At 36.9% G+C, this 16,397-nt stretch overlaps 2 non-coding genes across 2 annotated transcripts; both read right to left on the reverse strand.

The window, feature by feature from the left end:
- Positions 1–777: 777 nt before the first annotated feature.
- On the reverse strand, positions 778–851 carry TRNAW-CCA (transfer RNA tryptophan (anticodon CCA)). Its single transcript has one exon. It is a non-coding gene; the product is annotated as a tRNA-Trp (tRNA).
- Positions 852–1,009: 158 nt separating this feature from the next.
- On the reverse strand, positions 1,010–1,083 carry TRNAP-UGG (transfer RNA proline (anticodon UGG)). Its single transcript has one exon. It is a non-coding gene; the product is annotated as a tRNA-Pro (tRNA).
- Positions 1,084–16,397: the final 15,314 nt, after the last annotated feature.

Here is a 16,397-nt window from a genome sequence, read left to right on the forward strand (position 1 = left end):
AGAATTCATTCACCCTGTAAGAAGATTACATTCGACAATTTGTGAAGGGGTTTGCCGGTGCTATTCATTAGTTGCTCGATGAATGATTTCTAGGATAATGAAGAGATTTCTACTATAGATCTCCTCTCATCCATGTTCATTCATACATATCCTATAGTAGATATAGGAGAATTGGTACGAATTGGGACAATTGATCTTTTGTATTCTGATCTCAAGGTTACAAAAAGAAAAATTTAGGTAATTGTCTCATGAAGATATGTATAAACCATATTTCATTCAGTCCTTCCACGCCTACTATAACTATAATTAGTTATTTCGGTTTCTTATTGGCTTCTATCATTTTCACCCTAGTCTTATTCATTAGTTCGAGCAAGATACAACTTATTCAAAATGAAGGAAGGGGAAACCCTCTCAGTTCACTATTTCAATTTCAATAATTTTGTTTATTCCCTCTATATAAATTTCTAATCATTGAGATTCATAGCAAATTAAGGGTACTATCCAGTATAGCTATTATCCCTACTTATTCCGTTGAATAGAAATGATTGAGGCTTTGCCATCCGGAATTGTGTTAGGTCTAATTCCTATAACTTTGGTCGGATTATTCGTAACTGCATATTCACAATACCGACGTGGTGATCAATTGGATATTTGATCCTGGAATATCCTCCAATTTCATTGGCCTCCTACTTTTCCTAGGAGGTCAGATTCCATTGCTCGTTCCAGTTGGAATGAATTATCGATAATTTTGAGGGTTGGATTTGATAGGAACAGAATCACGCTCTGTAGGATTTGAACCTACGGCATCAGGTTTTGGAGACCTACGTTCTACCGAACTGAACTAAGAGCGCTTTCTTTAATATTCGGAGATGAAGGAAAAATACCTTTTGTTGACACTCTTAGAGCAAAACACTTTCGCATCTGATACAATTCAATTATTTGATGTTCCCGTCGAATCGATATCAAATGATATTTAATTCCTTTCTTTCCATAGAAAAGAAGGGAAAGGTAGGGATGACAGGATTTGAACCTGCGACATTTTGTACCCAAAACAAACACGCTACCAAGCTGCGCTACATCCCTTCTAATCATTAGACAATGTTATTTTAATTTTATTTTATAGAATTCGAAATATGTTTCCCACATTTTTCCACCTTCATTTCTCTTCGGTCTCGTGAGTGAAAAGACTTTATACATGTAAGGTCTATTATCTAGAATATCACTATTAATTATGGTGATGAAACATCTTTTTCCTTTTCTATAAATAGGACCACAGCCCGGATCACATTATATATATATATTCATCAGTTCCAAGTTTTCTCTAGGATTCATAACTATACTATTGATACGGTTGAATCACTTACACATTATGATCAATAAGGAGAATTTACAATGCAAGATCTAAAGACCTATCTTTCCACAGCGCCTATGTTAGCTATTTTATGCGTCAGTTTTTTAGCCGCCCTATTGATAGAAATCAATCGTTTTTTTCCAGATGCTCTTTTTCTTTCTCTTTCCTTTTTTTAATTTTTTTCTTAAAGCCAAGGGAACTTACCGTCAAACCACACATCAATGTACCGTCCTCAAACCGCACATCACTGTACCGTCCTCCCAAGTGTATTAATAGACCTATGAAGTTGGAAATATTGATTCCCTTTGCCGAGGCCAACCAATATTTCCAACCTCATAGGTACATTAATAGACTTTAAAGGGCAGGTCGTTTATGAGTGCATGACTACCGTGAGCATCCATGTTATTTCATGACCGTTAGTTTTCTGATCCCTCCATTTTTCAGAGAAATTCAGATTGGTAGTGTGGACGATTAGACATTCATTGAGTGCCACCTTCACACCGGATTTCAAACTCGGCCACCTTCCCACAATATTTCAAACTCACCGAGGCCCAGGGTAAATTTCAAAAATTGAAATGAAATATGTGAGGGAGGTCAACATGGAAATTTTGAAAATCTGTAGGATCTCGCTTTGCTGACTTTCTTGATGGTGTTTGGCATGCTATTTGTCACAGAGACATCAAAACTACTTTTTGTTGGAAATCGCCATCACGATCATTGATGTAAAATTATTAATGGTATCTCCATCGGTCGTCTGGCATTTAATAGCTAAGCATTTACAACTACTACTGATATATTCCAAACATCTGTAACCAGTTTTAAGGCCAGAACATTTATCTCGTATGAGAAAACCAGAGTTTTTTTATGGACAATGGCCTCTGTAGTATGTTGAAGAAGCGATGATGGAGATATAGTGAAGACAGATCTATAAAATTGGTTTCAAGTGTCGTGTTTACCTAAAAGAAATGGTTCAATAGTATCCCCATCATGTGATTTTCCACGCAGACAATGTGAAGCGCTTGGAAACAAATGTCCTGAACCTTCCTCTGGATAACACTTCATAGCTTCAACGGGGGTAGCTGTATAATGTTATTCATCGTCCGTGTGTGGCCTCTCGACTTGAAGAATTGAAAGAGAATAACAATTCCCATTCAGAGATTATTTCGACTTCATCCATACATAGAAGCCTTGCATTGCGAGTGAGGTTGCGTATGAGGAAGGGAGATGCGAAATCATTTCTTAATTCAAACAACATTAATTTTGGAGACAAATTTGTTCGGAAAGGAATTCTTAGTTTAACGATGGGTCAACACAGCAACTCTAGGTATGCGTTTACCTCTGAATGGAAACCTAACCTTGATGCTATGCCTGAACTCAACCGTCATTAAGAAAGAAGCTAAAGTAGAATCTGTTTTCCCTGTTTTATCTGTTAAATTTTGGCTTTCTAAGCATAAATATTGTGCGAAATCATGTGGCACAATCTTAGTTTAATTTTTGTTGTAAATTATATCATGTAAGAAGATTCATCTGCCTTGCAAATGAGTAACAATAATGTTTCATTAGAGATCGATCACTTGTTTGTAGGGAGGGGTGAATTACTCTTAACTTTACTAGTTTTGAGTCATTGTTTAAGTGTGTTTGGATGTTTAATGTGGCGGAATTATGTGAACATTCAATAACCTAACCTGATTCCAGAAATGTATTTATTGAAATGCTGATAGGATGCAAATAGGTCAAACCAGTTTTTTTTTAACTTTGAGAAATTTTATTTATTTAGTTGAACCGAAAATGGGTCGCATTTCACATTTGTCAATGAAATTTTTAAATTTTTTTTGGTAGTGTCATAGAAACTGAACATTTTAATGTTATATAATAGCACTGATGTATTGTTATATATTTTTAATTTAATTTCTATAAAACTACATAGAGATTTGTTGAAGAATACTTCACATGTTTTTTAAAGAATGATGATCAAAACTCGAATTTATTTTTAGAACGATGATAAAAAATGGATTTTAAATAACATGAATCAAAATTTTGCTAAATTAGTTTCCCTAGATTCCAATAAAAAACTCTAATACACCTTTTCGTATTTGAAAACTTTTTTTTTTTTTTTCAGAAAGAAAAACTGATTATATTTATATGAGGGATATAATGTTCAAAATTTACATCATGAGTACTCCCAATTAAGAGAAGCATGGGAGCATCCAGTGAAAAAGCAGAGAGGCAATGACTGATACTTTTACCAAAACATAACTTAAGCATACGAGAACCAAAAAGCATATGGTGTACAGTAAACATCGTATGGTCTACTAAAATAATTAATATAAAATATAAATCTATATATTATTGATTTAATAAATGCAAATACAAATGATAGACTCGTTAAATATTTAAACAATAATTATAATAAATAATATAGATGAAGATGTCCATCTCAATTTATAACTAAAATTTAAATATTATAAATAAACAAATCAATAAATCGATATTATAACTTATTGTTAAACACACACATGGCAGCAAGAGAATCTGAACGATAAAACATGAGAATACATTTTTATTAACAAGAGATATACATTTATAGTACATAGTTTGACGTTGGGTTCCACATCCCAAGGTCTCTTGGACTCCTTTTGTCTATTCGGCTTCCACACTAGCCCATTGAGGATTAGGTGTCCAACATTCCCTCCCTTAATCCGAAGCGTTATGTATGAGTCCAAGAACAGAGCTGCAATACAAAATGTGAAAAAATGCATGGCAGCACTAGGCTGAATGTGCTCTTTGAAATGTTGGTATAAAGGGCGGTGGTTTAAGGATGACCACCAACACTGGAATGCTTAGTGAAATTCCCGGGATTCTTCCAAAACTGGCAAGAAGCTGAAGTCTTCTACTAGAGGAAGTGCTCCTATTGTTTGGAAGAGGGAAACCTTCAACCATGAAAGGGAGGTCTCACCCCACATAAAAGGGAGAACTTCAACCTAAAAAGGGAAGTCTCAACCTATGATGGTTTAAGGATGACCAACAACTCTGGAATGCTTAATGCAATTCCTAGTACTCTTCCAAAACTGGAAAGGAGCTGGAGTCTTCTGCTAGAGGAAGTGTCCCCAATTCTATTCCTGGAATTCTTCCGAAATTGGCAAGAAGCTGAAGTCTTCTGCTAGAGGAAGTGTCCAAGATTACCAACTGAAGGCATGCTTAGGGAAATCTTTGTCTCTGGCTACAACTCTGAAACTGGGGTGGCAGGTTGTGGCTCAGACTCGCTTGATGTGACTTTGAAGCTTGTAGATGACCATCATTTCCCCCCCTGTTAGATACAAGGTGAGATGATGGAGAAAACTCAACTGCAAGATTGCTCAATACTCTGGAACAAGTTCTTACATGTGATTGGAATATCTTCTTAGCTGTTGATGACCATTTCCAAGAATCGATCCATCCAAGATGAATCTTTGTTCTTGCAGGACGTTTGTTTCTGAAGCATTTGTGTGAAGAATGGGTGGTTTTATGATAGTGCTTACATAGATGAAGATCAAAACACTGATCTTTCAAATGGCCAACTTGGTCACAATGTTGGCATTTTACAATATGTTGTTGTTGTTGTTGTTGCTATGGAAGAGGGGCAGAATCTGGAAAAGCTAGATGTGAACTGTCATGAAGGAATCCAACACTCTGAAACTGAATGGGCTTTGAGTAGTCTGGAATATGAAAGAACAAGTCCTTGTCATATCCAAGACTAGTTCTGTGCTTGTTGTGGACAAGCTGTTCCCAAGGTCTGATGATGGGCTTGGGAAGTGCAGACTGAGTTTCTGCATCTGCGTGTACAATTGCTGCTTTATTGGGCACTGGATCTTAATGAACTGTAACATTATTGACTTGATTTTGATGGGTTGCAGTCTTAATGTTCTGAACAGGAATATGTTCAAAATGACTCCTCTGTTTTAATTCTTCTTGCTGTAGCTAAGATTCGAGCTGCAAAAAATAAATTTTCTCTTGTGCATTGTGTAGACAGACCTGAATGTATGTGAGAGAAACTTTGCTGATTTTTAATGTATCATGAGTAGTAGACAATATGAGAGTTTTGAGGAACTCTAATACTCATTGATTCTGGCCATTTTTTTTCAATTTCAGATTTACACCTTAAAAACTGATCACAACTACTACTCAATGCATAAAAGTAATACCCACTCACAATACACAACAATATCCTTTATAAATGTCAGCAAATGATGAGTGTGCAACCAACAAGCACCAATTAAATAAACAGTGTATCAACGCAGCAATTAATTAAGTCACGGTTTCATTAACCATAGAAACATAATTTTGACCAGTAAAAGAACCATCAAATCAGTCACCTCGATTAGACTGTTCCTCTGGCCTGTGAGGAATTTAGAAAAATGGAATCAAGCTGTAAAGATTTATGCCTAGGTTCTTCTTGGTAGTGAGAAGCGCCTTTGTGTTTAGATCTTTGAGCAACTAGGTTTTATTCAAGACACTTGCTTTATTGAGACTGCAAAGGGTGCTATTTTGCAGCTTCTAAATTTTCCTAAGGCGATTGCAATAAGTCGCCAATCTCTGGAAAAGCTCTTTAGGGTTCTGGACATGTATGAGAGCCTCTAAATAGCATTTTCAAATTCAACAGGATCTTCTTCTAGCCATTAAGTCAATTTTTTCAGACGAGTCCTGTGCCTTCTATATAACTAGTGTTTGATCATCCCAGCAATCCAAAAACTCACAAAACCAATGCACGGTGCATACCATGAATCCAGCATACACACTACATCAGATTTCAGTTGCCTGGGCAGCGCCACCAACAGAGTTTCAAGACATACAACGCACCGTCATTGCAGCATACCATTTAGACGTAGACCTCTGAGCACATGGTCTCACAGTCATTACAATGCAGCCAACACATAATCATTTCAACGCAGCCAACATTCCAAATTCTAGTAGAGGGACAAACCTTCACAGTGTTCAATACATTAAATGCACGACCAATACAATGCAGTTAACTTGTAAATAACTTACTACTTCAACGCATTTCTCAACATTCCTCCACGAATTCGACTTCAACGCATTTCTTAGCATTCCTCCACGAATTCGACTTCAACACATTTCTTAACATTCCAATATGAACGAATCACCTTCTTGTTTATGAAGTCATTGAACATTAAATTGTGAGAAACAGAGATTACATGATAAAGAAAATGCATTGCAGCTATTGTTCTTCAACGCTACAAAATCCATGAAAAGTTGTAGCCTCCATGGAAAATGTATTTTTGGATCATACACAAAATATTAAGCATTTGAGTGGTTATTGAAGTCAAGAATAGACATCATCCTCCGCTAAAAGGAAATCCCAAGAACTTTAAGCTCTTTTAGCCATAAATACAACTAAATAAATTGCAATAATACGTGTTTTTTTTTTTCAGCAACAAAATATGCACACATTCAGTAAAGTCTCGTTTCAAGAATGAGCGTGTAATGGCTATACTCATGTGACTGCATGGAAAAAAAAGGGACTGAATCTCCTTTCCACAGGGTCAATATCCTTTATATCTCTGATAACTTTGTAATGCTTGCGAGCTTATACCTTGGGATTTCAGATGAACTTCCAAATATTTAAATTGCCAGCTGAATCTAGCCGATACACATTTCCCCTTTCTCAGGAATTTCTAGAAAGTTTCCCAATTATTTCCAGATAAATCCAGTGGAGAAAATTTTCTTTACAGATGCATACATGATCAAATAAAACTTAAGACACAATTCAACACATTCAAATTCATCGCACCACAGGTTTCAAATTCAACACACTACAGGTTTCAAATTCAACACATTCAACTCGCATTCATCGAAGCAACATTCTTCGTTCCAGCATGGAGGCAACTGATGCGCACCAGTCCAAAGCTCGCTTCCACTTGTTATCAGGTCTCAGAATATCAAATCCTTTGAACATGTTCAGTATACTTAAAACAACAACTATATAACCAACACTGTGATGATATACATTCTAGTACCTTTGAAACTTGTGCTCTTTCTTTGGCCTTAGGAGCAATGCAAAGACCTGCAATGTTCCGAATGCAAAAATTGCAATTTTGAGGCTTTGATGGCAGTGTTAAACAAATATGGGACAACGTTAAACAGAATATGGGAGCAGCGTTAAAGCTGATGGTAGAACTATCACGCAGTTAGGATTATGAGATTGGAATGGGGGATTCACCTCATAAGTATTACAGAAGGTTATGAAATGGCTTCAAAGTTAGCAGTAGAGCATTTGGATCACGTTTCACAGAAGTTTGAGTTTAGATTGAACAATATTGAATCTCTGGTTCGTATCCGGCAGGTCGGATCAGAGAATATATGGAATATGACAGACAATGGCAGACAACGGTTATGGCAGAGAGCCCACAAAGTGTAGAAAGGAAAGGAAAGGAAGGAATATGGCGCAAAATGAGGAATAAAAAGATCAATTCTGACAAGAAGATACGACATTAATTAATGCTGTCAAGAAGGTTGTTGGACTAGAAAAATCTGACCAATTTAGAGGCATATTTGATAGGTGTGGAAAAGAACTCAGCAAGATTCATGCTGAGAGGTCAGCTCCATAGGCATGTGGCAAGGAAAATGGACAGATACCCTGTGAAATCTGCTTAGTAATGAAATAGGTACGTATGTACATAGTAAAATTCTCTATAAGGTGGCAATTCTTATCAACTCTGATTAGGAGAAAGGTAGAACTGACATGTATATAGAGACCACAAAACAAGTGGCTCAAATTGGAGCAGGACCAGCAATCGCCCACTCTGATATCATGTTATTTACACACATGGGAGCAAGAGAATCTGAAGGATAAAATATGAGAGTACATTTTTATTAACAAGAGATATACATTTATAGTACATAGTTTGACCGTTGGGTTCCACATCCCAAGGTCTCTTGGACTCCTTTTGTCTATTCGACTTCCACACTAACCCATTCAGGATTAGGTGTCCAACACTTATAAATAGATTAATAATTAAAATTTATGACATTTTTTATCAAGATTATGAATTAAGTTCTTGAGGTCTAATTAAGAGATGAAATGACTCTCTTCAAAACATTTTTTTGTCAATTTTATTGAAAATTCAATACAGTTTTAAAAAAATCATTTTATTAAGTTGCTTATTTAGCATAGAGGCTTTTAGGGTGCCAAATTCATTTATGCATTCAAAATTTTATATTAAATAATAAGAAATCACATTTCTATTAGTAATTTTATTGTAAATTTCGGCCAAAAATTCATTTCTTCTATTAGTTAGACTATGGTAAATTAAGTTTAAGACAATATTTTGTTTTTAATTTTTTTTTCAAGCATAGATTTTAGCAATTAGAAATTTATAATTAAAATAAAATAATAATGTAATGTAGCCTCATCACAAAAGAAAATAGCGTGTAAATGAAACAAATGAATTAATGTTACGCTACATAATATTTAATAAACATACAAATAAAATTCACAATTTATTATTATTACTATACGTGAAACACTCATTTGTTTGTTTTTATTATGCTACACCCATGCTATAATTTTCATGGTTAATATTAAGTGTATTTAAATTGATTTGATATAATGTTCTAACCACTTACTCTCCTAAGTACACCCTTACCCGGGCTATCAATGCCCAACACTGATGCATGATTTAGAGGCTTCCTACTTGCTTCGTGTGGCGGTCTGTGCATTAAGTGTCCAAGGCGGTCAATGGTGGATCCATTCCTTGGGATTCTCACCTCATAAAAGAATGTCACTGGTCAAATAAATGGTTTAGTGGATGTGTGGAGGTTAGTGAAAAACCACCACCTTCTCGTTTGCGACCCACCTCGCCCATTCTGTTTGACTATCGCTTCTCTCCTTCTCTCTGCAATTGAGCAAGGGTCTATGTTGGACTACATCATCTGATGCTCTAATGGGGTTTTATGCACCTGTAACAAATTGTACGTCACACAAATGATGACAGAGGGCATAGCGAACCTATTTGCTCGTTGCAATTCGCAAGGTGTATTCTCTTTTTAAAATTGTTTGATTATTACAGGTTACGGGCTGAGCCAACACCTAATTATTTATTCTTTTGTTTAATTTGTGCAAGACCAATGAGGGATTTACCTCATCTTTCACAGACGAAACCTTTCATGTTCTTGGCCCTCAAAATTTTGGTAAGATGTTTTCCTCTCCCCTTCATCTCTAGCTATTGTCATCTACTTTTCATTGTTTTGTTATGCCATGCTCACTAAGTAATGGGTTCACTCACTAATTTTTTTTCCATTTTTTTTCCCTCTATAGGTAAGTTGGATGAGATACCTGCCCTGGACTACTTGGAATCCTTAGAATGCAATCAACATAACTATCAGCTTAAATGCTCATGTGTGGTGATACTTAATTCTGGGTTTTACTCCCTTCTCAGCCATGATATTAAGGAACAAGGTTTCCATCTTTTAAGTGCATCGAGTGTAACATAATTGGGCACATGTACACTATTTTTTGTTTTTCGGTTACAATTTCTTTTCTTTTTCCAACTTTCAAGCCAGAAGAGGCATCTGACACAAGATTCAATTTTAAGGGTTTTCGAATGAGGGTTAATAGATACTTGATTGAGTATCACCCTCTTTGCACTAATTTTATTTGAATATAAACCTTAGGTATTTATTGTGCACCCATCATTTCTCTGAATTTTATCGAAATTAACATATACAATATTTTTATCTATTAAAATAGTTTGTTTTTCGTAATATGAGTTATATCCGAGTTTACTGTTGTTGAGAATTCCTGAGAATGGTTAATTTATCCCTGTAAAACATACAAATGGTATTGTCCAGAGATAGGGATTTCAACCTCGCTACAGGACTAATCCATCCCTGAATTTTGCATTTACAAGTCTCATTTTCATTTTTGATAATATGTGTTTTATATACAATGAACAATTTGCGTTGTGGCTAGAGTAATCTATGGTACAGGTCTTATTCATGTTTTCTTTGCATACATACATAATATTTCAATCAATACAACATTTCACAAATACTTTGCTCAAGTCTACACACACACACAAATATATATATATATATATATATATATCTTCGATTTCCTTGCCTATTTTTTGTCTTTTTTGACTCATAAATTACCATGCCTTTTTTTAAAAGAGTGAAATTCACAAATTCAAACACATTGATTCCATGTAAATTTCGACAGAGACTCATATATATTTCCATAAACAGTGTTTAACATGCATGTTATGGATAATTATCTATAGGGCCACACAATGAGTTACATATCATAGGAAAATGGGGTACACGACCCAACCTACGAGTACTAGATTCGGTCCTGGTGCTCCCTCCCCTCCCCCCCGAGCCAATCTCACTCTCAAAAACAGGAAAAAAAAACAACAATTTTGCTTAAGGAAGACTTGGTCATAATCAACTCCAGTCACTGGCATTCAAAGAGTATTATTGCCAAACCACTCTAGATCTCTCATTAATGATGTGCCCAACACTTGTTCCAGTGTCTTCTAGGCTTAATTTTCTCTCTCCCATTTTTCCTCCTTTTGCCTCGGTTTCCCCAAACCCTTTTGGCCTCCTTCTTTCTCAAAGGTTGGTTGCTAACCATCAGCCTTAACTGTTTATTTTTCTTTAACTACCTCAGTGTGAGATCTTCTCTTGCATCCAAACATTACAGTGACCTCTAACTAATTTTTGTTTTGTAAAATTTGAAAATATATATTTTATTATATGTTCATATATATATATATATATATATATATATATATATATATATGTGTCCATAATTATTTAATTAAGTCGCCTTCCATATTTGCTAAAGTAAAACAAGTAAATTCTTAAAGTTACCCTAGTGAGCGAGGGGCGTTACATCTCCTCCCCCTCAGGAATAACACCTTCCTCCGTGTTTCCTTGCATCCAAAACAAGCCTCAATATGTTTCCTGGATGGCTTTCTCGTCTTCTAAGGTAGCCTCCTTTGGGCTAAAGCACTACAATTGCACCTTAACGCGAGGGATAACTCATTTACACAATGTTGTTTCTCTTTGATCCAGAATATGCATGGGATCAGCTAGAAATTCCGAGTCTCATTTGACCTACAATCAAAATACCAAATATTATTACCACTCATAATGATTGGTTAATCCATATTTTAACATAATTTGGTTGTATTACCTATAAATTTTTCCATTGTATTATATGTCTACGGTCATGTATATATTTATTTAATAAACAGACATGGAATAAATTATGTACACGTATATCACCAAGTAGAGCTAACCAATAGGCTACTTGATCAATCCAAGCAATAATTTAGAAGGGGCCACAAAACCAAGGGCCTAAATTATAGCTACCACTTCATTTACGAAAGTTACACATATATAAAGGATATATGCATATATTGTTGGGTTGTGTTATATTCTTTCCATGTAGTTAACAGGGGGTTTGAAGGGCACCTGTAACCCCACTTTATGGGGTTTGGGGCAGTGCCTCGGAAAATTTTGGTTTTGGACCCTATGTTAGGTTGGGCGGACCCACCTTATATGTCTACGGTCATGTATATATTTATTTAATAAACAGACATGGAATAAATTATGTACAAGTATATCACCAAGTAGAGCTAACCAATAGGCTACTTGATCAATCCAAGCAATAATTTAGAAGGGGCCACAAAACCAAGGGCCTAAATTATAGCTACCACTTCATTTACGAAAGTTACACATATATAAAGGATATATGCATATATTGTTGGGTTGTGTTATATTCTTTCCATGTAGTTAACAGGGGGTTTGAAGGGCACCTGTAACCCCACTTTATGGGGTTTGGGGCAGCGCCTCGGAAAATTTTGGTTTTGGACCCTATGTTAGGTTGGGCGGACCCACCTATGGTTTTATGCATGATTTTCGCACATGTTTTTTGGACGCGATGGTTTTCGGTCCATGGTATTGGACGCGATTGTTTTCGGTCCATGGTATTGGATGCTTCGGCATGTATAAATATGTATTGTAACATTGAAAGGAACATAATGAAAAATCAAGCTGGTAGTCCCAGTTTTGGGATCCAGGGGAAATCTCTGTGTATATGTGTTTTATGTGTTATGATCTCACATTGTTTATTTTTTGTGTTTTAGAATTCGTATGTAGGTAATTTCTGTACGGGGTTAAAACCTACATTTGGTATCAGAGTTGTTTTGGCTTCAAGGGGACGCCTTTGTTGCTGAGGGGTTTCGCTCGGGCTTGTGGTAGACCCTGTTCAGTGGGAGATCTGCGAGATCGATTCTGGTGGTGAAAGAAGATGGCGAGTAGTGGAAAGATAGAGATCGATAAATTTAATGGTCAGAGTTTTGAGTTATGGAAACTCAAGATGGAGGATCTATTGGTGGATAAAGACCAGTGGATCATGGTAGATCCGGGTACTAAACCAACGAGAGTGTCTGATGAAGAATGGAAGAAGTTGGATCAGAAGGTAAAGAGCACAATATGATTATGTGTCCCAGATTCAGTATTGCTGAATGTATTAGGGGAAGCTACGACGAAGGCTTTGTGGGACAAGTTAGGGACTTTGTACCAATCTAAGTCTCTGGTGAATAAACTGTTCTTGCGGAAAAAGTTGTATAACTTGAGGAAGAAAGATGGAGACTCGGTGACAGAGCATCTGAATGCATTTAATACTGTGGTAAGTCAGTTAGCATCTGTTGATATTAAAATTTAAGATGAAGATAAGTGTATCAGTTTGTTGTGTTCTCTACCATATTCGTGGGATAGTCTGGTTATTGTAATAGGTAGCAATGCAACTGCCTTGCATTTTGATGAAATAGTCTTATCCTTTCTAATGGAGGAGATGAGACGGAAAAATATGGAGAGCCAAAATGGTGATTCCTTGTCTGTACGAGGGCGGACCCAGAACATAAACAAAAATAAGTCATCGAGTGGGATAAATCTAAAGGGAGATCTAAATCTCCAAGAAAAACTGTAAAGGTGGTGTGCTGGAAATGTGGAAAGGAAGGGCACTACAAAAGGGACTGTAAATCTAAAGCTCCTGACAAAGGAAATGGATCTAATGAGGCTCCTTCTGCAGAGGCGAAAACCACTTGAGATAAAGGTGGGGATGTGTACTTGGCTTCTTCAAGTACACATGTAGATCATGAGGCATGGTTGATTGAGTCAAGTGCATCCTTTCACTTCACTCCCCATAGAGAGTGGTTCTGTGAGTATGAGAAATATGAAGGTGGTGATGTCTTCTTGGGGGATGATAGGAAGGCTAGAATCGTTGATCGCAGAAAATTAAAGTTGAAGTTGCAAGGTAAAAGGGTTAGAACACTTCCAGGTGTTCTACATATTCCTGCATTAGCCAAAAATCTTATTTCTGTTAGCAAGTTGGATGATGCAGGTGTAAAAACAATGTTCGAGAAGGATACCTGCAAGATGGTTCGGGGAGCACTGGTATTGATGCGGGGAGTTCGGATTGGAACTCTGTACAAGCTGCAAGGTAGCACTGTTATTGATGGGTGTAATAGTTATGTGGTTCCTGAAAGTGGAGCATAAAATCTAGTGGTCTCTGGAGAGAAGACCATGCTGTAGCATAAAAGGCTTGGACATATTGGAGAAAAGGGCCTTCAGATACTTCATGGTAAAGGTATGGTAGAAGGTATGAGTAATAGCTCTTTGGATTTTGATTTCTGTGAAAATTGTGTATATGGGAAGCAAAATCGGGTGAGTTTCCCCTCTAGTAGTAAGAGGGCGAAACAAATATTAGAACTTGTGCACAGTGACGTGTTTGGACCTGTGAAGGTTCCATCACTGGGTAAGTCTATGTACTATGTATCATTTATAGATGACTTCTCAAGGAATACATGGATATATTTCCTTAAGAAGAAATCTGAAGTCTTTGACAAGTTTAAAGAATTTAAGGCTCTGGTGGAAAACCAGACAGAGAAGAAGATAAAGGTGTTGAGGACAGATAACGGTGGAGCGTTTTGCAGTAAGGAATTTTAAGAATTCTGTAAGAAGTGTGGTATAGCACAGCAGAGGACTACTCCATATACACCTCAGCAAAATGGAGTTGCAGAAAGAATGAATAAGACATTGATGGAAAGGGCAAGAAGCATGCTCAATGGTGTCGGGTTAGGATAGGAATTTTGGGTAGAGGCAGTGGATACTACATGTTACCTAGTCAACAGGTCACCTTCATCAACGTTGGAGGATAAGACTCCACAAGAGGTATGGACTAGTAAGAAACCCTCTCTTTCACATCTGAGGGTATTTGGATGTGATGCATATGTACATGTTCCAAAGGAGAAACGAACCAAGTTGGATAGTAAATCTGAAAAGTGCATCTTTATTGGGTATAAGGATGGTTTAAAAGGCTATAAGCTTTGGAACCCAGTCACACGTAAGGTTGTGTACAGCCGAGATGTGGTGTTCAGAGAGGTGAAAGATGTTATTAAACATGAAGTCCAATGAAAGGAACCTAAGAAGATAGAGTTTGGGCTAAAGGAGGAAGAATCAGAATCTACAACAGAGGACGAATCAGAAGATGAAGAGCCACAAACTCCGACTGTGAGAAGATTAGTTCGAGAAGGAAGGCAGCCTGAAAGGTATAGGCCATCTGATTTCTGTTCAAATTTTGCTTTATCTATTATTGACGATGATATCAGAACTGTGAATGAAGCTATAGATTCAGAGGATGGAAAACTCTGGAAAGAGGCCATGGTTGATGAAATGGCATCTTTGCACAAAAATGAGGCTTGGGATCTGGTGGAGTTGCCGGCTGGAAGGAAACCCATTGGCGGCAAATGGGTGTTCAAAAAGAAGACAAATGCAGAAGGAAAAGTGGAGAAATACAAAGCTCGATTGGTAGCAAAAGGTTAGTCCCAGGTGCCGTGAATTGATTTTGGTGATATTTTTTCTCTTGTTGCCAAGGTAACTTCTATTAGATTACTTTTATCTGTTGTTGTTGCTTTTGATTTTGAGGTAGAACAGATGGATGTGAAGACAACATTTCTTCACAGGGATCTGGAAGAGGAAATCTACATGAAGCAACCTGAAGGATTTGCAGCGAAGGGTAAGAAAGAACTGGTATGCAAGTTAAAGAAGTCTCTGTATGGGTTAAAACAGTCACCAAGGATGTGGTATCAGAAATTTGATACATTTATACGGGACTTGGCTTCACCAGAAGCAAAGCAGATCACTGTGTGTATTTTAAATTAATTGGTGACTGTGTTATTTATCTGGTCTTATATGTGGATGATATGTTGCTGGTTGGAAATGACAAAGAAATTATCCAGGATTTGAAGACCCAATTGTCCTCCAAATTTGACATGAAAGATCTTGTTGCTGCAAACTATATTTTGGGCATGGAAATTAAAAGAGATCGGGCAAAGAGGAAGCTCTGGTTAAACCAGAGGAAGTATGTCGATACAATACTGCAGAGGTTTAATATGCAGGATAGTAAACCGGTGAAGGTTCCTATTCCTGTAGGTGTGAGGTTATCTGTTGAACAATGTCTCAAGACACAAGAAGAGGAAGAAGACATGTCCCGTGTCCCATATGCAAGTGCAGTTGGTAGCTTGATGTATGCAATGGTCCGTACTAGACCAGACATTGCACATGTAGTGGGAGTATTGAGCAGGTTTATGTCAAAACCAGGAAAGGCGCATTGGACAGTAGTGAAGCGGGTTTTCATGCATTTGCGTGGCACTAGTGATTATGATCTGTGCTACCAAGGAAGACCAGGATTGGACAGTGTTGGATATTCGTGGCTTTGTTGATGCAGACTGGGCTAGAGATCTGGATCAGAGAATATCTACAAGTGGGTATGTGTTTAACCTATTTGGAGGTGCAGTCAGTTGGATCAGTAAGAAATAATTATAGTGGCACTATCAACTACAGAGGCAGAATACATGGTAGCCACTCATGCAAGCAAGGAAACAGTTTGGTTGTAGATATTGTGTTCAAGTATGGGGTTAGTACAGGAAGCTATAAGGATAGACTGTGACAGCCAAAGTGAAATTTTCTTGGCAAAGAA

The sequence above is a fragment of the Pinus tabuliformis genome, chromosome 9 (assembly GCF_031772625.1).
Source record: "Pinus tabuliformis cultivar Carrire ecotype Pingquan chromosome 9, CPIR1, whole genome shotgun sequence".
Classification (NCBI taxonomy): domain Eukaryota; kingdom Viridiplantae; phylum Streptophyta; class Pinopsida; order Pinales; family Pinaceae; genus Pinus; species Pinus tabuliformis.